This window comes from Miniopterus natalensis, chromosome 13, assembly GCF_054644295.1.
Source record: "Miniopterus natalensis isolate mMinNat1 chromosome 13, mMinNat1.hap1, whole genome shotgun sequence".
Taxonomy (NCBI): Eukaryota; Metazoa; Chordata; class Mammalia; order Chiroptera; family Miniopteridae; genus Miniopterus; species Miniopterus natalensis.
In genome coordinates, this window is record NC_142093.1 from 55,687,654 (window position 1) to 55,712,276 (window position 24,623).

Consider the following 24,623-nt stretch of genomic DNA (forward strand, 5'->3'; position numbering starts at 1 on the left):
CGGGACAGTGCTGCTCTGGGACCCTCCACAGCTGCGCCGCCAGGGCCAGGACCCCTGGAGCAGCTTTGCTCTTCGAATGGCCTTCCGAAGCTCAGGGCTTCCTCTGTCACTTGGCTGACAGCAGGGGTTCCCCTTCTGATCAATGACTTCCATCAACATCCTTAAATCCTGAACCATAATAAAAGTTTTTGGTTCTGTTCAGGTGTTTTCAGACACAACTAAACGAAGAGATGGTGGCCTAGCTTAGGGATAAGAGCAGACTCAGAGTGACGGTCTGAATCTGAATTACAGGTCTGCTACGTGACCTCCCTAGCTATGTGACGTAGACAAGGCAACCTGCTGGAGTCTCTTCCATATCCTGATCTATAAAGGTAAAAAAGAGAAAGTCACCACACTAAATTTTTGAGAGGATTCAATGAGTTACTACTTTGTGTACAATGCTTAGAGCAGCAACTACAATGTGTGAGATGGGTGTGCATGCGGAGAGAAGCGAAGGATCACTAAAGAAAATGCAATTTTAGCTTCTGTACTTATAAATTAAGTACAGTGGTACCTTAGTTTTCAAACGTTTCAGAACTCGAACGGTCTTCCGGAATAGATTACATTAGAAAACCGAGGCACCGCTGTACTTAACATTTATCAGAAATATGCTGAATACCAATACCCAAAAGTATTATTTTATGTTGGTAATTAAACCTCTAGAATTCAAAACACAATTTAAATATTTGTAAGATGTACAGGTATTTTCACTATCTATAACCAAATCTGATTTTAATACTCTGAAATTGTTCGAGTGCATTATTCTTTACAACTACATAATTATACCTTTCCCAATAAAGAAATGGTAATAATGGCAATTATTATTATTCTAAGTTGTTTCCACTATGTCTTTTTAGCTATCGCAACTTTGAAAAATACAGAATAAACGAAGCTTAAATCATGTAAAATATCTAGACCTGCAATAGCCAGTGTGGCAGCCACTAGCCTCACATGGCCACCTGCCATCCACACGGAGAGGGACTAAGGTATGCTCTGACATGGAATACAGGCCATTTCAAACACTCTACACAAATAAAACAATATGAATTACCCCATTAATGTTTTACATGGACTACATGTAGAAATAAAAATATTTTAGATCTATTGAGTAAAATAAATTATGAAAATCGATTTCACTTGTTTCTTTTTCCATTTTTATTGTGGCTACTAGACCATTGAAAAGTATACCTGTAGCCCACATTTGCGACTCTCGTCATATTTCAATAGGACAGAAGGGCACTGGCAGGGACACTCCACATCGAAACAAACCCCCGGCGTGTTCCACACTCAGTTGCTCTCCTCCCTGAAGGGTCGGGCATAGTCCCGAAGCGCAAAGGTGTGATGTGTCGGGGTCCAGTATTACAGGGGGTGAACCCTGAACCAGCCTCAATGTGCGGGAGTCTCTCAAAATAAATGGGTTTTAAACCTTGGCATTTCGTTAGCATAGTTAGCAAACTGTCGTTTAGTGTGTAGCCAAGGTGACTGCAACGGCTGTGTGCACATTCAGAGGTTGGGGGCGCATGCAGGACTTGGGACACTGACCTATGGGCAATGGAGAGCCACCGATGTGGACGGAGGCCGTTAAGTGACTATCAGGGCGCAGTGAGCAGAAGATACTGTGACAGTCCCGGGGAGAGAAAAAATCAAATGTGCGGCAGGGCTGAGACGTAAGACATTTTTCAGAGGTAAAATCAATACGAGTTTAACCCTCTCCTCTCCTCTCTCTGAAATCAATAGAGATATATTATTAAAAAAAAAAATCAATATGAGTTAGATGTGGGAGGTGAGGAGAATTCAAGGATGACCAAGTTACACAGACGATGGGACATTAAGCAAGAAGACAGGCAAGTGAGGAGATGTGACATTCAGACTCTGAGGTGGGCATGATCAGGAGCAAGCTGGATAATTCCTATGACTGACTGACTGCCTGACGCCTGAGTCATGAATGAACATGCAGACTTGGAGCTGGAGAGGTGCCAGCCACAGACGTTCCTGCAGCCTTATGTAATCCTCTCGACAGACTCCAACTGGCCGGGTCACACGTTCACGCGAGGCTCAGGATGCACCTTACCGCAGGTAGGGCACACCCACTGAGGGGACACTCGCTCGCCTGGTGGAGGCTGCAGGCACAGGGACAGCAGGCAGAGTGGCCTCTCTGCCTCGGGCTGCCACCAACCCGGTCCCTCGCTATGCTCTCTTCATCCAGGACCAGGACACACTTTCATTTCCATACAAAAGCCAACACTTTCTATCGATCTGATATTTTATCATGACCTGAACCCAGAAAGAGTGCCTGCGGATGAAGCCACACAGAAGACCAGTGCCAAGGCTTCCTCCCTATTTGAGGTTCTCTGACCAGCAGTAAGCTACCATTCCCTCCTCAATCCCCACCACCCTGTCCCCATCCCCGGCAGGTGTCCTCAGGCACACAGACTCAGACCTGGGTGAAGGAAGCGACAGGACTTCATAAAGTAACCAGCCTTGGTTTTGAACACAAAGTTAGACACTGTTATGAGCTGAACTGTCCCCCCCCCCATGTATGTAGAGGCCCTAACCCACAATGTGACTATTTGGAGACAAGGCCTTCAAAGGGGTAATTAAGGTTAAATGAGGTCATAAGGGTGAGACTCTAGGCCTATAGGACTAGTATCCTTGTAAGAGGAGGAAGAGACACCGGAGAAGAAAGCACCTGTGAGGACACAGCAAGAAGGTGGCCCTGTACAAGCCAGGAAGAGAGACTCATCAAGAATTGAATCTGCCACACCCTGATCTTGGACTTTGCAGCCTCCGAAACTGTGAGAAATCAATTTCTGTTTCCTCCCCAGTCTGCGGTACTCTGTAAGGGCGGCCCAAGCACACCAACAGGCACGCTGAACAGGAGGAAGCAGGGACAAAAGTTCACTGAAACTGCTCCTGTTGGCTCCCCTGAAATGGCTCATCTTCAAAGAGTCAACTCACATGTAGAATCAGCTGCCACCAACATCTGCTCACATCTGCAACATGGCAAAGGCACTGTGCACACTGGGCTCCATCTGTGCCTGCTAGCCGATCAGCAGCCCCATAAAAACCATTCTGTCCAGCACCATTTTGGCGTTCCTTATCTGCCCCGAAGGAAAGGACTTACACCCAGGTTCAAGAATTGTCACCCCTGGCCCTGACCCTGAGCTCCAGTATCCTCACACCATGCTATTTCAACTATTAAACATGATGGCGTATGTGAAAAGCAATCTGTAAACTATAAATTCTCATACAAGCATTAGTATCTTTAATTTTTATCTATGGCCTTTTAGATCTTCATTATCCACTGACCAGCAAAAACCATCCCATTTTCCAAAACTGTCTCAAAAGAGGAAATTGCAATATTAAAATTCTCAATGCACTTGAAGCTTCTTTCTTAAAAACATTAAAAGTACAAGTGGTAGAATGAAGGAAGGTGGCACTAAAAACTAACCTACCAGGCCAAGAGTGCAATATACCGCCCAGAGTTTCCAGTTCAGGCTGACATGGATGGACAAACCACCTCCTGAAAAGTAAAGTATTTAGCAAACTCGCCAGCTGGTTATACAGTTGGGTTTGTTTTGCTTTTGTTTATTTGTCTGTTGTGTTGTTTTTTTAAGTTTAGCTTAAGGGCTATAAGATAATTTACCAAATAGAGAGGCCACCAGACCAAATTCTCCCGTTGTCTGGACATCCTGGGGACAAGGCTCTGAGCAGATGTACAAGGATTCTGGAGATCACGTATTACTCCTTCTCAGTGGGAACCAAAGCCCTACTACCTCAACAGGCTCAGAATTTAATATTCATTCACTCAATCAGCATTTGTTGGATATCCACGTGTATAAGGTATACACAGAGAAACCTTAGGGCAAATGTGATAGAGGCCTGCATGTTCGTGTGTGTTGGGGGGAGGGTATAACTTGCTAATGTTGATTATACTTTCATAAATATACAAACTTTGGGATCTGTTCAAAGTGAAACCTAGGAAAAGAAAAAAAGTCTAATTTTTTAAACTGTTATTAAAGTGGCCTAAAGAAATAACAAACTATTTTTACTTTAGCTGCATACTTTTGATAACCCGTTAAAAGGCTGTCTTGACCTCCTTCTAAGTTGCCTTAACTCAAGCATTCAACAACATGCGACATGGTATCATTTTTAACTTAGGCCCTTTGAAAACGTGCCATGAAGGGTTTCCATCACTCATGTAAGGAAAGAGAAACAATTTGGAAGCCCCATTTGCAATCCCCTCAGACGGGAAAATTAATTTCCTAAGCCTCTCGGGTGAGTTCTGGGGAGTTTCCAGTTCATTTGTGAAAAAAAGTTAGCTTCCTAGTTTTCCCAAACATTGCCCATTGCCCTCCCAGTTCCAGAAAGCAATCTTTAGCTTTCAGCCAGTCAGCCTCATTTTTTAAGGCAGAGATGAGTCCGTGAGAGCAACACAGCCTCATCTCGCCAGGGCAAATGAACCTGACGCAAGTGAGCGAGCAAAGGACACAGGCCAGTCCGAGCAAGCAGGGAATCTGTAGGATATTTTAAAAGGTTACCCAGTTTGTGCACATGCAAGGAAGGTTTCTGGTGTATTTAATGTGGATGTTAGAGCATTTCTCAAATACTGTGTACATAAGACCTGTTTGTTGGAAAACCCTGATAATCCCCCCAATGCACATGATGGAGGTTGGGAATGTGGCAGGGTCCAAGGGGGCAGGATGAAGATGATTTAAGTATGCAGCATGTAATAAAGCAGAACTCAAAGCTGAAAACTGAGCACAGCTACCTGTCAAGCACCTTAAACCAGCTCCACCCAGTTTCTCCACAAGTGGGCAGAGGGAGTGATGCAGCAGTCAGTTCTCTGGATGGCAACGGGCCACCAATTTCATCCTTTGTTCCATGATCGATCCAGGTGAGTGTTTATGTGGCAACTGACAAGCTCAAAGCCCAGGTGGGGCCCCCGGAAGCTGCTTAAAGTTCTCAATTTCAGCCTCAAGCAGCTGCAGCCGGAAGACCACTAACATCCTGACACTTTCTTCTAGCAAAACTACATCTAACCAACCTCAAGCAGAGAAATTTTAAGGTAGGATTTCCCCTTGTAGTCACTACTTCGCAAGCATGGTTAGCACTTGTTCCAGGAATCCCTGTTCCAAAAACCTAAAAACTGCATCTCCAGCCCAATCCCCCATGTAAGTCCATTTCTACTCCACAAGTCCACTGACGGCCACTCTCGTTATAGAGACGCCGCAGGTGCTCCAATCCTGTTACTAATTTACCAGTTTATCTAGGAACACTGGTAAGTGAATTAAGGGAGTGTTCAGGTGCAAAGTTTAGATCTGTGGTGATAAGTTTAAGCAACCCAGGTTAATTTTACTTTGACATTTTAAGGCTTGAAAAGCACTGTTGCTAAGGACACGAAATGCCGTGCTAGGAAAAGACACCCCAAATTGCTCTCATTCCTACCAAAATCCCTTCGGAGAGGAGGAAGGAGGAGCCAGGCTGGCCTTGGCCCAGGAAGGGCCTCCCCTACCTGTGAGACCGGGGCAAGCCACGCCCACGGGCCTCCCTTGGTTCAGTTTCCTTTTGGGTCAATGCAAGGAGTGGGCCCTGGAATGGAAGGGTGTAGGCTCCTCAGCACCAGCACTGGGGCCTGCTCACCCCAACCTGTTAGCAAAATAACCCGAGCCAAATAAAGGGGGAGCTGCCAACTGAACTGTCTTGGAGACAGGCGCCAGCTCCACGCGCGCTCCTGCTTTGTCCCCGAAGCGGTTACAATGCTCAAGTCGGGTGCCCATGCTCACCAGCCAGGGACCCCCCGCATCCCTCGCAGACTTTCCCAGGCGATCGTCCTTGTCTACAAACTAAAGCGTTTCTGCAAATTAAACCCGTCCACACCATGACACGCTCACCGCACTCACACGGGAGTTTACAGCCAAGGTCTTAAAAAGTCACACACTGATTTCTCCCAGAACCACTGGGTGGTTAAACCGCCCCGAATACACGGAGAGGGCAGAGCCGTCAGCAGAAACTTTGTTTTTAGGTGGCTGGGTCCTGCCAATCCGGGGCAGGTCGCCGAGCTGAGACCCCGCACAAAGCGTCCCCGCCCAGGCGAGGACCTCCTTTATGCGAGGTGACAGCAGCTTTGTGGGGGGATCAGAAATAGTTCCAATAAACACAGTTAAGTTCTGCGGGCCGCGCTCGGCCTCCCGCGCCCCCGCGCTGGGACGCGGCGATTCGCGGCTATTCTTCCCCAGGACTCGCGCCCCGGCCGCCCCGGCCCCGCACGCTCCCGGGCAGGCCCCCGGCTGCGGGCCGCCGCCAGCCCGCAGGCCCCGCGCTTCCCGCGCGCCCGGGGGTCTCCGGTCCCGGGAGCCCGCCGCCCAGGCCCCTGCCCTGCCCCCCTCGCCCTTGGCGGCGCCCTGGCCCCAGCACCCGCTCCCGGAGGGTGGGCGCCGGGCCCCGGGGGGCGAGGTGCGGAGTCGGGAGGCGCCGGCAGCCCCGCGGCCCTGGGGCCAGGCCGCGGCGGGGCCGAGGGCACCGGCGGGGCGCGGAGGGGACCGGCCCCCGGCCCCTTCCCGGGCGCGCCCCGCCCCGCCCCGCCGGCCCGCCGCGCTCCAACTCCGCCGAGCGGCCCAAGTTTGCGGCCCCCGCCCGGAGCCCGCCGGCCGCGCTTACCTCGCCGCCCGCCGCCCGCCCAGGCCGGAGGGCAGCGGCGCGGGTCCCGGGGTGGCGGCCGCGCCCGCCCAGGCGCCGCTCTTTGTCTGCGCCGCTCCCGCCTCCCGTCGCTCGGCGGACGCTGCCGGCCCGGCCGGACCCCGCCGGCCCGGGCGCCGCGAGCCTCCCGCCGCCGAGCCTCCCCGCCGCCCGCTCGGCCGCGCGGCTCCGGCCTGACGATCCCGGCGGCGGCGGCGGCGGCGGCGGCGACCCCTCCCCCGGCGCGCGGCGCCCGCTCCGCCTCGCTCCTCCTCCCGCTCCCGCCGCCCCTCCCCGCCGCGCCACGACGCCGCCCAGGGCCCGGCCCCGCGCAGGGTGGGGGCCCAGACCCACCTGGGGGCGCGCAGGCGGCTCGGGGGCCCGCGCGCCGAGGAGGAGCCGCGCCCGGACCGCGCCGCGCTCGGGGGCGCTCGGCTCGCGGGGCGCGCGACCGCCGGCTCCGGGCGCGCAGCGCGGGGCCCGCGCGGGGACGGGAAAGGGTCCCCATTCCTAGAAGGGCTCGCGCGGGGCGTGGGGGCAGGGGCGGGGGAGAGGGGCGAGAGCGCAAATAAAGGCCGCAACTTCCCGCCGCGGGCGGGGGTGGTCGCCCCATCCTCTTTGTGTCTGTTCGGGTTTCCCATCCGGACGCTCCGAGGTGTTTGGCGCCCGCCCCCGCGCCCCCCGGAAGTATTCCCAGGGCACCCCCGCAGAGCAGGCCTGGTGTCCCTCGGAAGAGTGACTTCCATGCAGACGTCGCTCCCTCTCGGGAACTGCGCGTGGGCATTGATGTCGACTTGCCTTCTGTCTACTGACTTTCCCAACCAGACACTTTTTTCACTCCATCACTCCCGTCGGAAGCGCCTCTGAAGAGGAGGAGAGGAAACCCAACCTCTGCTGCCTCCCTTGGGTCCGGTCCAGCTCAAGCACAGCCACGGGCCAGGATCCTGTAAAGAGCCGCAGGAATGTGGGTCCCAGAAGGAGTTGTCACCGGTATTGTCACTCGTTGTGGGACTGGTCCGGTCACCTAGCCACAGGTAGTGGCTTACCTATAAACAAGCTTGGACTGTTTCCACCCACCCACCCCCAGAGGAAGGGGAAAGACACAAGTCCCTTTCACAGGCATCTGCGTCCAGATGTCTGTCTCCAATCTCCTTCCCATATGGCTTCCCAAAAGGAAATCCTGCTATTCAAATGGCCCTGATTTCCTGGTGGAGTAACCTGGATGCATGTTAATGCAATTCTTTCTTAGGTTCCTGGCTTCTCGTTATTATTAAGGCAATAATAATTTACCCAGGGTGACGTCAGGGTATCGGTGGAATCGCTTATCTCCTTCCCAAAAGGAAGTACCAGAGCAGGGTAACTAGAGCCTTGAAGTCACAGTGGAGTGTGTGACCATCTGCTGCTTCAACTGTGGAACCTTGCACAGGTGCTCTTAACCTATCCAAAACCTTTCAGATGGGGAGATAATACTGACCTGGCTCCTGTGTAAGTCCCTGGCACGCTCCCTGGCAGCAGGGGGCACTCACCAAGTCACCAGCGGGAAGGAAGTGCATTGTTCTGAGCAGGGATGGGCCCAAGATCAGGGAACTGGGATAGAAGCTACCTCCGTCCATCCTTTTGTGAAAACCTCTCGTACTGATAAGGAAAGCAGAAGTATAGTCCTTGGTCTGGCCCAATGTTAAATTAGTTTATTCAAAATAGGTATAAGGACATTGACCCAGTTTTTTAACTTGTCTGCTTTGTAAACTTTCATTGAATCTTTAACTCCTTTCTCTGATTCTTTGTCAAGTCATCAAAGACATTTTCTATCTAAAGCCCAATGTCTCTCAAGCTTTATCCTACAAAGTTTTCCGAAGCACGTGGCATTTCTGCTATTTCCTGAAGTTTGGTCAGCCTTCCAGGGACCTTTCTGACCCACCCGTCTATGTCTTCTCTAGGCTCCTCATCTCTTCAGACTCACGGTATTCAGGATGAAACAATCTCCTTCCCAAACTAGCTCCTCCTCCCAGAGTCTCATGCTCAGCCAACAGTCCACCAGGCACCTCAGCTTCTGGGAGAAACCTGGTTACAATTAACCTCCTCCCCTCTCTCCCAGCTCTCCCCAAACACAGTGAGGAGGGTGCTCTAGATGACCTTGGGGTCCCCCCCAACCTAAATCTCTATGATTCTGACTCCTAATGATTCTTAAACATCTCTTCGCACCATTTCCGTCTCCAACGCCACATCCTAGTTCTTACATAATTACTTATAATGAACCCCTTTTGAATTCTTTACATAGATCACCTCTAACTCACAAACAATAGTATTATCCTCATTTTACACATTAAAAAAAACAAACTGAAACAGTAAGTGAAGGAGCGGGAATCAGAACAGCACATGCTTGACTCCAAAACTCTGATACCCACTGCCTTCCCCCCTGTCTCCTGCTTACTTCCTCCCATCCCTCAAATTTATACTGGGTTCCAGCGTCATCCTGACCCTCCTAAAAACTGCTTCTGTCTTGCATCTCCCCTATTTAAGAACTTCCTATGGCTCCCCATTGCCCAAACAGTTCCTCAAAGTTTTCTGACCACAGAAGGCTTGAGTGCACTTCTAAGAAGGCTGAGGAACGGAGCCCTAAGGGGCCTATATTCATTCATTTCCTAGGGCCACCTTAACAAATTACCCCCACCTGGGTGACTTAAAACAGAAACGTATTCCCTTGGAGTTCTGAAGGCCAGGGGCTGAAATGTCTGAAATCAGTGTGTCGGCAGGACCATGCTCTCTCTTAAGTCTCTAGGGGACCATCCTTCCTGCTTCCAGCTTCTGGTGGCTCCAGGTGTTACTTGGCTTGTGTCAGCATCACTCTAATCTCTGCCTCTGCCTTCACATGGCTCGGTCCCCTGTGTGTCCTCTCTCTGTCTCTCTTCTTATAAGGACAGATTGTGTTTAAGGTGCACCCAAATCCAGGATGAGCTCACTGCCAGACACTTGACTTGTAACATCTACAAAGACCCCTTTTCCAAATAAGGTCCTTTTCACAGGGTCTGGGTGAATACATCCTTGGGGCGGCCATTCAACTCACTACATCACCCAGCATAGGGAGACATTTCTTTGAAGATGATGTTTGATCGAAAAATGTATGAGTTTTTGTTGTTGTTGTTTTTTAAATATATCTTTATTGATTTCAGAGAGAGGAAAGGAGAGGGAGAGAGAGAGATAGAAACATCAATGATGAGAGAGTCATTGATCAAGCCCACAACCCAGGCATGTGCCCTGACGGGGAATCGAACCCTGATCGCCTGGATCCTAGGTTGATGCTCAACAGCTGAGCCACGCCTGGCTGGGCTAAAAATGTATGTTTCTGCATTCTACTCCAGTAGCATGTCCATGTTTGTTTTACCATTAAAATGTCTTTGATAATGAAGTATTGAAAGTGCAAAAAGCATAAACCTTTCCCCAAAAATCACATCAGCAATAAGTCTTAAGTTTATCTCCCAAAGACCTCTCTCACTTAGTCCTGCCATAGCCATCTCTTTGTTTACCCTGCCCTCATATAAGCTGTTTGCTTCAGTCACTCTGCTGTCCCCACTGTGCCTTACTTAGTGACACTCACTTCTACCTTCGACCGTGTAGACACAGTGAGGAATTCCCTGTCCCCCTCCTATTCAGAGTTCCATTCAAGCCTCCCTCTCCCATCTCTTTGGACTCATGGAAAACACGAGGGGAGGCTGAGGGCGCTGTGTGGGTCCCACCTAAGAGGCCTGTAGCCCACCTGCAAGCCTGTGACTCCGGATCACTTAACCTTTCTGGGCCTCCGACAGCACAGTGCCGAGTTGTGAAGATTAAATGAGATAATGTAAACACGTCTCATCGTGTGTTTGGCACCTGGTAAGCACATCAGCTGTTCCATAACCTTCTATCTTAACCCTCTGTTCAATTAAACATACTAAGTATGTTTCTCTTTGTAAGGCATAAGAATCAATTCAGGAGAAATAAAGATAAATTGAGTTTTTAATCTTGGAGGAAGGAAAAGAGCAGCACACAAATGATTGATGAAGCTAAATATGAAAAGTACCAAATGAAACATGTCCTGAGAATCAGAAGTGGCTTTAGGTTCTGGGTGGTGGCATTAGAAATGGACATTGAGAGGTGACCTGGTGGGAAGTTACCATAATGTGGCTGCCCAGCCTCCAGCCCCCCCTGGTTTGGGGGAGACACCTGCCTGACTTTGGCAGGCAGGGGTGCTCCATCTCTTCTCTCTCAGAAGTCCCTTGAGAGTGAAGGGCCTGGGATTGGCCAATGGAACCCTCCCACTCAGGACTCTGAAACTGGAGAGGGTGGCAAAGAGGGAGGAGGGTGAGATTCAGTTTGCTCTTGCTGGAAGGGTCCCAGAACCTCCCTACAGAGGTCATTAACAGGCTTGGTTCTCCCCGGCTGCTCGCAGATTTTCCAGACCCCGGCAGGCTACCCGATATCCTTCCAGTAAGTTTCTGTTCTGCTTTAGGCAGCCAGATACACTTCTCTTCTTGCAACCAAAACCCCTGAATACTGCAGACTACAGGGTTTGGAAATGTGGAGTCAGACAGGAGGAAATTCCCAGTGGAGGGAGCTTAGAACCCTGAGGACAGAAAGGGCCGGGTGTGGGAGGACCCCATGGAAATAGGGAACACCCGTTTGCCTAAACGGAGCAGAGGATGCTGGGAGAGGATCCGAGGAGATGCTTGGAGGCTTGGCAGCAGAACTCATCGGGTGCACTCACCAAGGAAGGCCTGGAGGGAGGGAGAGCAGTCAGAATTTGTATTGCTTAGGTAATAACCCAAACTAGGGTGGAAATGGTTTGGGAGAAATTGCAATAAGAGGCTCACGAGGAATTGACAGCTGATGGGATGTGGAGGGCAGAGAATGGGCATCACTTGTAACCTTAGGGCTTGTCTGCGGGTAGCTGCCAAGGTGATGGTGCCAATAGCAGAAAGGTAATGTAGTGGGGCTAACAGGTTTGGGAGGGATAAACAGGTTTGTTTTCGTACGTGCCATTAAATGTCAGGAATATTTATTGCCAAATTACTACATGGAGAATGCTCTACAGGAGGTACAGGACCCAGCAAGTCACAGTTCCTGCCCTCGGGTGACTTTCTGCTAGAAAAGTAGCTATGGGTGCTGTATGTACTTCATTAGAGCAATGAGTCTGCTGCTCCTTAACTGAGTCACCCATCTTAGCAGGGTAGAAACGCCCTGAGGGCAGGGACTCAGGCTGACATTTCTGTGCAGCTCCGGCTCCTTTTCCTGCTTGCCTGGCACAGGAGCAGGCACTTCATAAATCTGTAGTGATGGCCCCAAACTCCACGCCTTTGTGAGCTGCCAAGGGGACCGAGGACTGCATGCATCAGTGAAGAGGTCCCAAAAGAGGTCTTTATGGACTCACCACGAGAATGTCACACCAAATAAGGGTGGACTTGCAGGTTTCAGTATTTCACTTTTCTACATCGGCCATGAGGATGAGGGACAGAAACGTGAGTGAAGGCGGCAGGATAATTCCTTACCCAGGGTCCGAAGTACCTTCTCCTTACCTCTTGAGATTCAAAAAGGAACAGGCTAGAAAGCCATGGAATCCATCTCTCAGCAGCTGACAGGGTTAAGTTGTTTTTAAACCACAAATACAAATGGTAAAGTTGAAACATACCCCAAATACTGTAAGTTGGGTACAATGCAGGGTAGAAGAAAAGTCGAGGAAAGTAGGTGTGCTCACTCATCTTTAGCGTGCATTTTCTCAGGAACACTCACTGCAGCGACCGTATACATCGGAACTGTAAAACTTGAAGAAATACAAAAATGATCACACTTTACATTGGTTTTGATTGTAAGCACAGGGCAGAATGATTTTAGATGGGAAAAATTTAAGACAGCTCCGTAAGTTTAGACAAACTAAGAGGATTGGACTCACGTTTTCATTTTCAAGTCTGCCTTTAAGTGATCACATATGAAAAATCTCTGTTAGATACAATGAGCCCTCAGCTAATCAGGATGCCTCGGGAAGGAGCTGTTCTACTAAATTAAAATCTCATTTTGGTTAAAGATTAACCAGCAAGCCCTGTGAGCAGGACCAGAAGTTGAAATTTTTAAAAAATTATATCTTTATTGATTTCAGAGAGAGGAAAGGAGAGGGAGAGAGAGAGATGGAAACATCAGTGATGAGAGAGTCATTGATCGGCTGCAGCCCACAACCCGGGCATGTGCCCTGACCGGGAATCGAACCCCGATCGCCTGGATCCTAGGTTGATGCTCGCCTGGATCCTAGGTTGATGCTCAACCGCTGAGCCACGCCCCGGCCGAGAAGTTGAAATTTTAAAAAATATATATATTACAAGCTGGTATTTCACCTTAAAAAATGCCAGAGTCATCATTCTGAATAGGGGTATCCCCCTAGAGAAGACTTGGTAGGTCCGCACCACGTCAGAGTCATGTGCTCCAATTATTTTTTAAGTTAATTAAGTTTATGTGTTTTCCTGCATTCGCTTCTTTTTTTCCCAAAAGTGGAGTACTGAGTCAGGAGATTTCCAGCTAATGAGGGTCCCAATTGCTTCAAGTCCAAGTCCCTCAGTGTTTCACAGGCATACTTTAAAAGGGAAGCCTTCTAAAATGCACAGCAGCTGCAACCGGAGGTAAACGGTGGACCGCTTCTCTCCTTTCGCGAACACTCCTCGCTTGCTGAGGCAGAGGGGAGCCAACGGGAAGGCATGTTTGGAAACGCTGTGAGGGGACACCTCCCTCACCTTGCTGTTCCAGAGGCGGGGCTGGGAACAGCGCTGTGGGCTGTGAATTGGATGGAAGCTTTAGAACTGGCCCCTGGCTGTGCTTGAAGAGTAACCTCGCTGTGCAGTTCAACGCCTGGTGGCCCGGGCGGCCCGCCTTCCAAGCAGCACCCTCCGATCGGGGTCTCGGAAGCTCCCTTCCCTGCCACCCTCACCCTCCACACCTCTGCTCATCCCTTAGTCCCAAATGCCTTGATCTGTAGCAGTTTGTGTCCATATGATATGTAAAGATGGCAAACTGACTACGAGGAAGAATGACTTCTTTGACTTCCCCAGAGTATCTCATACAAAGTGGGCAGTTGCTAAAGGTTTTTTTGAAGTAATGGTATGGGAGTGAGAAGTCATATTTAGAACTAGTTTTTAAAATGCAAACACTGTATAGGTAGCTATATGTGTTGTAAGTTATTATTAATGTCATTGTGTTCTCACCACTTGCCAAGCTCATTATCTGACCTCACAACCCAGCGAGGGAGGCATGATGACCCCGTTTATAGCTAAGGAAACCCAGGCCTAACAAGCTTCAAAAACATGTCTGAGGCCACGAAGCTAACCGGTGGGTGTGGTCTCACACACAGGTATTGGTTCACAAGGTGCGTGAGAAATACAACCAAGATGAGTACACTGCGAGTATTTTAATTTGTCATTAAATCACTTTCATGTTGATTTCTTACCAGAGCCCCTGATAGACCCCACTTCACTCGTTTTAGTAAACACTCTGATGTCTGCACTGGACCGGGGTCATGGGATGTAGGGTGATGTGAGATGTGACTCACACCTTCACCCGTGTGGACTCAGGCTGGAGGAAAACTCGCACAGTTTCTGAGGTGGGCCTCAGAACCAAACTGGATGCAATCTTAGTTTTGTATAGCTGCCACAGCAAATCACTACAAAATCGGCGGCTTCAACAACAGATTTATTACCTATAGTCATGTGACTCCAAAGCCCAAGACGGGTCTCATGGGGCTAAAAAGCAAGGCATTGGCAGGGCTGTGTTGCTCTTGGAGGCTCCTCCAGGCTGCCCACATTCCTTGGCTCACGGCCCCTTCCTCCAGCTTCCCAGCAGCAGTCATGCATCTTTCTGACCCTCCTTGAACTCTTGAGTCTCTCTCCCTCCAGCCAGGAAAGCTATCCTCTCTCAAGGACTCGTGTGATTGCATCGGGCCCACCAGGAGCATCTCCCCATCTCAAGGTCCATACCCTTTATCACATCTGCAAAGTCTATTTGCTGGATAAAGTAATATATTCACAGGGCCTGGGGGTCAGGGTGGGGGCACCTTTGAATGGCCATTGTTTTGGAACAGACTTTAAATCTTGTAGGAGTTCAGAGAGGAGTGAGCCCTAGGAGGGTTTCATGGCGCTTGGGGCAGGATGGGCACGCAAGAAGGGAGGGAAGTTATTCTCACCTCGGGAACCCCGGCAGGGAGAACACGGGGAGGGGGCGAGCGTGCCATATACATGGAAGTGAATACACCTTCCTGCCTGAATTTCCTGAGTCCCCCTCTCCTAAAGAGCACCACGTGGCAGTGCAAGTGGCGACACTCTTGGCCAGCTTAGGCCAAGCCCACCTGCATCCAGGAGTCACACACTCCACCTAAGAGCCAGGTGAAGGAGTTTAGGAAAGCTGATGGTTTCCTGAGCAAGGACATGGCATGGGTAAGAGGATATTTTACATTCAACCTCCAGATTACAGCAATTAGAGGAAACAGAGGACATGTCCAATCGTATCGGGAGTGCAATCAGCAAAATCCATACTGTGGGGACTCCTTAGGACAAAAGACCTCCTTCTTCCATCTATATTGCTGAGAAAGGCAAAGACAGATGACCTGTCAACCTATACATTAAAAGACCCAAAATACATTTTTTAAAAACCCTGGCAAACCAGAGTATTAGGGATGCGTGTGTATGAGCCTAAAAAGAAAGAAAAGGGAGCTCAAGGGGAGAGGATGGTGTTTGGAAGGGGCTTGCGGTGGGCTTGGGGGTGCCAGCGAGGACTGTTTGCTTTATAATCATGCAATAAGCCATTCATTTACTTTACGTGGATTTCTGTATGTGTGTTTTACTTATGAGTAAAAACATTACTTTCGATCGTGTATTTTTGGGAGACTTGTCAGGCAGGGGCATGCAAGCAGATGGGGGCAGACTGCAGTGATGGAGGTCCCAGTGCTGAGGGTGGCGTGATGGGCAAAACCCTGCCTGTGATGGCCACAGGAGAACCTGCCGGGAAGAGAGGGGTCGGTGCTGCCCAGAGGAGGGGACACTGACAGGCTGCAGTGACTGGCCGGGGGCTGGGGGTGGCAGGGGGGTGTGTACTCTGTGTCCCACTCACCCCAGAGGAAGCACAGGAGGAGCAGCTCCAGCCTGAGAGTCCTGGCTCCCAGCTCTGCCTCCGCACGACCCTTCAGCAGCTTCCTCCGATGTCCTGACATGGTTTCAAAAGGGGAGAACCAGACGAGGGTTCAGGCAGGTGAGCATTTGGGAAAGGATGCCGACGTAGGAGTGGGGAACCTGGGAAGGGTGGAATGCAGAAGGGTAGAGACCTAGAACCCCGAGAAGTTTCCCTCCCAGATCTCGGGCCCACGGAGTCTCCCTGACTTCCCAGCTCTCGATGCCTGCGAGTGAGTTAGACAAAAGCTCCACATTTCCTGATTTTTCTCCCGTTGTCCCAGTTGGTCCAGAAACGATCTGGGCATCCGTCGAGGTGAAGAGGACTTGCATCTGCCTCAGCCAGGGAAACAGCGGTCCCTGCGGGGTGGCAAGTTTGTAGGCTAACCTCCTGTCACTGCTCACGTTTACTGAAGGAGGAAGCGTGGAGCTGGCACACATAGGGTGGTGTTTTTTGAAACTTTTGTGGGAGGTCTTTTGGGGATGGTGTACGCAAGTTGACCACACTATGTCTGAGCTCCCTGTGCTGCTGGTGCTAAACGGGGAGGCGTTCGGAAGCCAGCAGCCAGCTGGAGCTCCACCAAGTGAAGCCTGGGGTGTTGCCCAGCCCCCCCAACCAGGCCCTTAGATCCCATCTCAAAGCCCATGTCTCTCTATACCAGGCCTCACCTACGGCCAAGGCCGCCCCTTTGTAATTTCTCTCCCAAGCCGCCCCTGAATACCATTAAACCTCATGCCACCAATACACACAGATTCCCAGTGTGATTTGCCTTAGAACTTTCACCCTCTAAATCCCCATGTTAATTGTAGGTTCATTCCCAATGTAGAGCAGAAGCAAGCAGGTTGTTCTCCAATAAACCGCTTTCTATCCAACTATGATAAGTAGAGGGGGAATGTGCTGTTATTGAGAAGTTGGTCTAGGCTCTCTACTAATTTCATAAACACGAAAGTAACCCCAAAGCAGATACTACTGTTTAATCCAGATTATTGTAGCAGATGCTGTCACTGTGCCAGCCCACGTCCTCCCTAAGGGCCACCTGCTGCTGTATCGGACAGGCCCCCTTCCTCTCAGCTGTGGGAGTGGGCCTGGCCTCACGTGGGGGGCAGGGCAGAATGTAGGGTGTTAAAGCCCCCCAACAATCCAGCCAACAGGAAGGTGCATCTGTGGCTAGATCCCCCAGCTTCCTCAACTCTGGTCGGGGCGATTCTGAGGTGGCTCTGCACAGAGGTCTCTAACAGGATGGAGCCCAGTTCCCCACAGCAGAGAGGCCCACTGGTTACTTTCCTTCCCTTCCCACCTCACATCCCTGTGCATTCCTGGGGCTTCCAGGGAACACCTACTGCCTTGGTCTGTTAGGGTGCCAAACAAAACACCCCAGACTGGGGGCTCAAACATCAGAACCTCGTTTTCTTGCGGTTTTGGAGACTAGAAGTTCAAGATCCAGGTGCCCTCAGGGATGATTTCTCTTGAGGCCTCTCCCCTTGGCTTGCAGATGGCCACCTTCCAGCTGTGGCCTCTCCTCTACGTGCGCATCCCTGGTCTCTCTTCCTCTTCTTATAAGGACACCAGCCATGCTGAGTTAGAGCCCTGCCCCATGGCCTCATTTAACCTTAATTACCCCTTTAAAGGCCCTATCTCCAAATAAGGTCATACTGGGCTCAGGACTTTGTGAATTCAGGATGGGCAATTTGATCCATACACATACCAAGTAAATTACTTGCACTCAAATCTTTATCAATGAACCTAAAGACAGTCAAGCACCAATCCAAAGTTGTTACAAAGAATGGCCCAGTGGGTTAGAGTGTTGTCCCATACGCCAAAGGTTGGTCGCAGGTTCAGTTCCTAGGCAGGGCATATACCTAGCGTGTGGGTTTGATCTTCAGTCTGGGCGTGTACAGGAGGCAACTGATAGCTGTTTCTCTTTCTCTCTCACTAAAATCATGTCTTTGGGTGAGGATTTTAAAAAAAAGATTACACACATGCACGCACACACACACACACGTGCATGCCCACATGCACATACACACACATATGCATGCATGCACACATACACACATGCACACATGCACACACACATGTGCATGCCCACATGCACACACACACACGCATATGCATGCATGCACACATATACACATGCACACATGCACACACACATACACACATGCACACACACACACCTGGTTTGACACTGCAAAGATTTTTGACATTAGACAACACCATTGAGAATCCCAGGTCCAATTCCTTGCGGGCTTGGGTTGTATAACTTGAGAATAAAAGTTTGGGGATGGGTGTGTGTGGGGGGGGAGTTGTCCTTAAAGAATGCACCTGTGGATACAAAGGGCTTTGCCTTTTCTGCACCCAGGTCCTTTCCATAAGCTCCTCACCATTGCTCTACCATGTAGAATACAAGAAGGCAGGTTGGGGGCAGGCACAGCGAATCATCACTGATTGGAAGGGATTCAGCAGACAGACTTCCCAGGGGGTCCATCTCAGGAGGCCTGGTGTGATGTGTTTCCTGGGCACATATCTAAAGCAGTTTCATAGCAGACCTGTCAGGGTCCTCCTGTCAACCACCTTTCACACTGAGGCTCATCCCCAACCAGGAGTCACTGTGGAGGGGCCCTGGAGCAGGGCAATCTCCCAACCAACCTGTGGTCTGACCAAACCAGGAATCCTGCCCGTCTCACATGTGCACAAACTACAATTAGTCAAGTGGTTTTCTAATCAGAGGACGTTTAAACTACTACACTAATGTGAAGATTTTTGAAAAAATTATGTTTATGTAAAAAGGGATCCTCCTACTCAAAATCTTGGAGTCATTGTTCTAATCTGTAGCAAAGAGACGTTTCTAACTGAGCGGGCCCCAGCGGAGGATCTGTAATGTACCTCCTGCCCCCAGGGCCGTTGTCCTCGCCTCGTTTCCTCCATCAGAACTGCCCAGGCCCGTGGTTTTCTCTTTCCACCCTTGTCTTCCACTTCCTCTTTTCTGTCTTCCTATCTCCTTTTGCCAATATTTTAAATTCTACTGAGGCAGGCTTTCCCTCCTCACCTGATCGGTACCTTCTGTATTCTGTAGTCCCTTCTCTCCATCGCTGCTGCATCGACAGGCCTTCTGAACCCTTCCACAGGTATCCCCATTAGGTTTGAAGGCCTCTGCCCAAATGCAGAGATGGAGAATTACACCAGAGAAGATGCATTCAAGTATATGTTCATTCATAAAGGTCAGCTACACCCGGTGTAGCAGATGCGGCTGGTACCCAGTTATACCCCTTGGAAGGCATCATTTCCCTGCCCAGAGGCCGAGCTTCCCCCTGCCAGCACCTGCAACGCTTTGCCTTTGGGCTCCCTCTGGCCGATAGTGCCCGGTCTTCCAAGTGCTGGGCAAGGCAGAAATGCTAGGGCATTAACACCTCCCAGAGTCCACTCAGCCCGTGACTGATGGGGCTTGGTGGACAAATACCCCAGCTCCCTCACCCCTCTGGTGGGATAACCGAATGTGTGTTCTACACACTCCCAGAGTTCTCTGGTGCGATGAAGCTTCAGGTGTCCACAGTAGTAACTTGCTTCCTAACAAATCTTCCATTGTCTTCCTTCCTTCTCTTGTCTCACTCCCCTAATGATGTTTCCTGGAGTCCCTTCCCAAATAAAGCTTCTTGTACCCCAATCCTTGTCTCAGAGATCACTTGTGGGGAACCCCAATTAGGATGCCCTGGCAAGGTCTTTGCCCTTACACATGTTAAACAATCTATTTCTAGATTAAAGCAAAGGATGTTTTGGCTGTCATCGAGTACTGCTTTGATTTGTAATTCTGTTACCTGGAGGTGACACTTAAATAGCTGTGACCCGGACACACCACTTAACCTCTTCATGCCTCAGTTTCCTTATTGCAGAAGACACACTTGGACTGGAGCAGTGATCTTCAAAGTGTGGGATGCCTCTGAAGTACTTTAAAGATTCTCCAGACAAAAGTAAAATCTGAAAAGGAAATGGCACTCATAGGATCGTTCAAATTGAACCGCGAAATTGCCTGGGAAGGAGAGGAATCCACTATTCTGTGTTAGGAGACAGTGCTCTGTGGGCCCCTTATGTTTCTGCTCATGTCGTAAATGGAGACACTGTAAATCTTTATTGCAGACTATCTTTTCGAAGATGCTATATATCAAAGAGCCTTGGAAAAAAAGGTTGTCTCCCAGCAGACCAGTGGCAGGTTAGTTTACTGTCCAGTGAAATGAAGATCATGTGCAGTGGTTGAGCACATTTGCTTGCTTGTAGCCCATTGTAAGAAACTCAAGTTCTGAACTTTGGGCCTCTGAGCACTGGTGCAAACCCACTGCATGCACAGTGTCTACTGAGCCACTCACTCTGTGTTACCCCTGTGAGACTTGGGAGGAAAGGGAACCAAAACAGAATGAAGCTGTGCTATCTGCGAGTGTGAAAGCCTTTTGTCTCTGACCCAGGAATCTCTGTCTTCTGCCAGAATCCATGAAACTATGGCAAGCTAACTTTTGAGCTCACAAGTCAGGTAAAATCTCAAACTCTTCACAGTACTTAACATTTGGAAAATGTTACTAAATCCTGTGCTGTTAGTGTTACTAAAAATGTAGGCTGATAGAAGGTTTGTATAATGCAATGATTATCATTGTCCAATAGCAGAGTATAAAATAGAATCTAAGAGTACAGATCCAAGATTCTGAAATAATTGGCTTGAAGACTGAGATTAGTAAAATCTCTACATTTCAAATAGGCAAGTGTATGGTTGTTGATTTCTCCATGTTGATTGTTTTGTATATGTTCTTGCAGGCAAATAAAAGTGATATTTATCATTTTATAAAACACTGCAGACATAATAGAAGAAAAATTTAACTACTTAGAACATACATACGTAACACATTACCAAAAAAACCTTATAAAAATGTAGCAAAGTCTATATGATGAGAGATAGTGGTAGAAAATCCATTCACATAAAAATCATTGCCCACATGTGTACAAGTAGGGTATTTGCATATCAACCCCTGGCTGTTACGGGAAAGGCAACTGTGTTTTTTGTGTTTTTGTTGTTGTTGTTTGGTTTTTTGCTTTTTAGAAAGGCAGACTGCCACGTGCTGCACCTCATTTGGATGGGCCTGGGGTCTTGGAAGCTTGATTACCTTATGTTCTCCTACAAATGGACCTTGAGAGCTTGTCTGGAGGTGCTAGCAGGGGGCTCTTGACCGAAGAACGGTCCTCTCCTCTATGAGGGAAGGTTGTCCTCTCAGGACAGACGCACGCGGAGCAGTGAGGGAGGAAGGGGACACCTGCCCCGCCAACCAGAGCAGCGGAATCAACCCCGATGACAGCGGGGTGACGGATGCAGCCAGATCACCTCACATCTAAGGCAACTGTGTTTTACGTGTTGGATAATGTCATGCAAATTGACAACTTTATTAAAGGATTGTCTTCCCATTATGAACTTTTCAGTTACTGACATGATAAATGTGTGCATTCCAGAATTCACTTTTCAGACTGAAGCTCACTGGTCACGTAGAGGGGAGACATCAGCGTAAATACTTCAGACGAGACAGAAAATTACTATTGTGTAATAGAAACATCTTTGGCTAAAACTCTCAAATACAGCATGGCTGTGCTGGTCTGCATATTGTGCTGATATAAAGAACTGAATTTAGCAGTGTGAGGCCCCTGTGTCTAGAATTGCAGTTAAAATGTCAGCAATGGAGCTTGAATCAACGTGCAAAACAAAGTAAATTAAGCTGCTTAGAAACTTAAAATCACTGCCTGACAAAGAACCGTGCATTCCTGTGTTATTAATATGGTTTTATATTGTTCCAGGTTACGTTTGAAAAGTATTTTCTGACCATTGATAATTAAAACTGGCTGTGGTATTTGATTGTCTCCAAATCGAAGAACAAACTATTGATTAAGACACAATAGCATTTATATGATGTTGTTAAATAAAGATAGCCTTACTTTTTCTCTGTCCATTTTCTGAATTAGCTTAATTGATATGTGTCCTAGATTGCTAGAAGGCTGTTTTTAAAACTTTTACCATTTGGAATTTCTTGTCTTTGTGAAGTACAGTTGTTTTAATTCCGTACAACAATACTGCTGGGGGCAGAAGGGGGACAGACATAAGTCTGCATCTGACATCCATAAGTCCCAATTCCTAAATTTTGTATTCATATTATTATTCTTGATTTGTTTTATGAGTAAGAGTTATGGATTTGAACATGGAAAATAAATTTATGCTAACGAAATACTATATTTTCTGTTTTACATATTAGAACTCTAATATTTTATTTTTGTAAGACATTCTGGGGTAAAAAAAAAATTTGACAATCCCTGGACTAATTGATTTCTAAGATTATTTTATTTCTAAAGACTATACTCCTCTGACTTGAACTTAAACAACTCTATTTTAAAAAATTTTTGAACCTGAAGACTGAAATATCTAAATTAAGAATAGCCAAGATGCACACACACTCTTGTCTTATTGTTTCTCCATTACCTTCTCTACTGCTATCCAGCTGCATTCCCCGGTCACTCTCTGCATCAGACGTGCCAATTTCTCTCATTATTTAGTTTGCAAGACCTCCTTTCTTCTCTCTGAAGCTAGCTGCTTTGGGGCTAGTTTATAGCTCATCTATAATTGAAGGATAGATGGGAAAATGCAGAAATAACAAAAAATAGAAAGCAGTTAATTTTTGGTATTGTGGTTACTCTAATAAAGAGCTCCTAGTGGAGAGAATATTTAGAATCATGGGCTGGGACAATATTTTAGTTTTTCATGCTGCCATATGAAAATATCTGTGGGATGAAAGAGTCTGGGAGACCTGTATTACCCAGTTGAAATACTCTATCTCTGATCGTGGTGTTGTGGCCCAGGCTATGTATTAATTATCTCTTACTGTGTAACAAATTACCCCCAAATTTACACCTAGAGCAACGTCATGTATGACCTCACAGTGTCTGTGGGCCCGAATTCCTGGTGCTGTTTAGCTGGGTGCTCCCGAGTCAAGGACTGTCAGGAGGTTCCAGCCCAGAGCTGCGGTGTCATCGAAGGCTCTGCTGGAGAGGATCTGCATCCACACTGACCCCGGGGCAGTTGGGGTTCAATCCCACACGGACTGTTGCTCACCAGCCACTGGCTGGGGCCTCCCTCGTTCCTTTCCACAGGGTCTTCCCATAGGTCAGCCCACAGCATGGCAGCTGACTCTCCTAGGTATGGGCAAGAAAGAGGATGGCCCGAGAGGGGTGCCCAAGGCACAAGCCACAGCCTTTTTGTAACATAATTTTTTATTAGGAGCAAGCGGCTATCCCCAGCCCCGCACTCAAGGGCCTTAACCCCAGCAGGTATCCGTCCTCGGAGGTCACTTCAGAGACTGCCTGCCACACGGTGCTGTCCAGAAAATGCACGCTTCTTTCACAGCCCCCAGGCTCCCGGGACACCCAGCGCCTGCCTGTCACATAAAAGCAGCTGTGTGGCTGGCTGACATCCCTCGGTTTCTGAACGAAAAGGAAACGCAGCCTCCCTGTCCCTGTCTTGCCAGCATTTTGTAGCCATCCAAGTCAGAACACGGGGATGGTGGCAGCGATGGAGGGCACAGCCACCCCTGTTGTCGCAGACACCACGCCTCTCCCAGTGTGCCCGCCAGAACTGAACGGCAAGCCAGCTTTGTCCACGGACACGGCAGGGCACATCCCAGGAGGCCCAGAGAGCTCTCTTCCCCTGTAACGTGCCTTGTCCCTACCTGTCATGTCGTTACTGTGGCTCACTGCATGTAAAGTGACTTTTTAAGGTTAAAAGAATTCTTTGCCCAAATTGAGGTTGACATACAGCAGGTACCTGCAGCTGGGCCCTGGCTGCCCCGAGGAGCTGCGAGCTGCCACGGCAGTTTCTGGGCCTGCTAATTGGTGCGCGCCCGGGTTTCCTACCCTGCTCCTGGGAGCAGCAGCTGACGGTGCCAGGATCCCTGCCCAGCCCAAGTCCCTGCCTCGCCCATAAGCAGCAGCTGCACCAGAGCCACCTGGGCGAAGCTCAGTTACCTGTCATCTGCCCCTGCTAATAAAAATAGCATCCTCACCGTGGGATTAAATCAAGCTCTGGCTTTGTGTGTGGAGCATGTTTATTCACGTGGAAAAACCTATGTGATGAGTTAACTCATATCCTGAAATGCAGAGGAGACAAGGAGATGACAGTCTCAACTTGGGGACAATGTGGAATGTCTGGAACGTCACTCCCCTTAAAAAACACCCAAGGGGGGGAGACATGAAACAGTGAGCAAGTAAGGCTCTGATTTTCATCCACCAGCATTAGAACTCAAAACATACATGGCTCCAGACTCGTTCCGAGCGCAGATGCTTTTTGCTAAAAGTGCAATTAGGACCGCAGTCTCTGCTAGAATTTAGGGACCCGAGCCGGAGCCTCCGTGGTCGGCAGGCCTGCCAGTGGCTGCACCTATCTGCTTTCCTGAGATTTCAGCTGCCCTGCTCCCTTCTGCAGACTGCAGGGGACGAAAGAGTTAGGCCAAGAGCAATTTCAAGGCGAGGTACATTGACTAAAGAAGCACACCATTTTTTAGCCAAATTTACAAACTTTTATCACCTTTAACCTAAACCTGAAGCTGAGAATAATTTGGTAGGTCCTTCCATCTTAAGCACTCTTCTAAAGTGTTTAGAAACCATCTTGACCTAGAAGCCCATGAATCCTGAAATATGGTAACTAGCTGTTTGTAATG

At 49.0% G+C, this 24,623-nt stretch overlaps 1 protein-coding gene across 2 annotated transcripts in view; it reads right to left on the reverse strand.

The window, feature by feature from the left end:
• Positions 1-6,760, reverse strand: part of NCK2 (NCK adaptor protein 2) — a 155,074-nt gene extending 148,314 nt beyond the window's left edge. For both annotated transcript variants that reach the window (XM_087823727.1, XM_087823726.1), the window contains exon 1: positions 6,700-6,760. The gene's annotated coding sequence lies outside the window, so the exon portion shown is untranslated. The remainder of the gene's footprint in view (positions 1-6,699) is intronic.
• Between the last annotated feature and the right edge of the window lie 17,863 nt (positions 6,761-24,623).